Source organism: Ciona intestinalis, chromosome 11 (genome assembly GCF_000224145.3).
Source record: "Ciona intestinalis chromosome 11, KH, whole genome shotgun sequence".
Classification (NCBI taxonomy): Eukaryota; Metazoa; Chordata; class Ascidiacea; order Phlebobranchia; family Cionidae; genus Ciona; species Ciona intestinalis.
Window position 1 is genome coordinate 5,148,661 of NC_020176.2, and position 1,002 is coordinate 5,149,662.

The 1,002-nt window shown below is 38.4% G+C and overlaps 1 protein-coding gene and 1 long non-coding RNA gene across 3 annotated transcripts in view; both read left to right on the plus strand.

The window, feature by feature from the left end:
- Positions 1-998, plus strand: LOC108949932. Its single transcript, XR_001974965.1, has 4 exons — positions 1-56; positions 367-477; positions 725-848; positions 979-998. It is a non-coding gene; the product is annotated as an uncharacterized LOC108949932 (long non-coding RNA).
- The window catches only part of LOC100183134 (WD repeat-containing protein 20), an 11,034-nt gene that overhangs the window by 7,884 nt on the left and 2,148 nt on the right, over positions 1-1,002 (plus strand). The gene's annotated exons all lie outside the window — the stretch shown is intronic.

A 1,002-nucleotide genomic window follows, 5' to 3' on the forward strand; every position in this document is an offset into this window, starting at 1 on the left:
TTGGGCGACTGTCAATCAAGTTTCGGGGAAGAATATTGTCTATGTGTTCTTTGTGGGTGAGTTGGTGTGATTCATCTCGTGTGTGATGTCGTAAGGACATATGTAGGGATGCACATTACAGAATAATTAGGTATTCTAGGATATCCTAGAATACTTTATTTCGAATCTAGAATTCCGAATCTAGAATTTCGAATCTTTTTATATTTATAGGAAAAATGAATTTTACCCACAAAAGTCAGTTTATTGACTCTTTCATAGCAGCCTTGTTGGATCATAAAAATAAAGTATCAGAACCATTTTTGTACTGGATACTTTCCAGTGTTATTTTGTGATGATGTCATACATGATGATGTCATCCATTCACAGGTAACGACAGGAGGAACAACAAGAAGTTGGAAATGGAGTTCAACGAACACCATGATGTTGTGATGGAAGATTTTGATGAAACGTACAAGAATCTGACTCTGAAAACTCAAGGTTGGTTCGGATGAATGTAACTTATTTATCCACGCATGGTGGGGCAACAGTCGTTATAACACGGGTGTTCTGTTTCATACACCTCGTGCTCGCTTACGAGTTACCAGGAATGAAATTTTGTGGGTGATTGTTTTCTGTACGGCTGATAATTTGGACAACCCATTAGTGACCACAGGGTTGGAGCAATTGCCGTCTTGCCCAAGGTGACATACGCCCACATTGGTAATCTTAACTTTCTACACCACAGGCCAACTGAAGTGGATCACGTACTTTTGCCCGAACATTAAATACGCAATACACGTTGACGATGATGTGTTCGTAGATATCAAACAAGTCGTTAATATGTTGGTTGAACAAACTGATGATAACAGGTGTGTGTGGGTGGAATATCATGTGCTTTATATGGATGGGATGATATGTATTGTTTTCTGCTTGTGTAAAGAAATTAAATTACTGTGGCCGTGGGGTAAAATGGGATAAAATTCATTGGTTTTATTTCAGGAAACTTTTCTGCGCCAAATATTC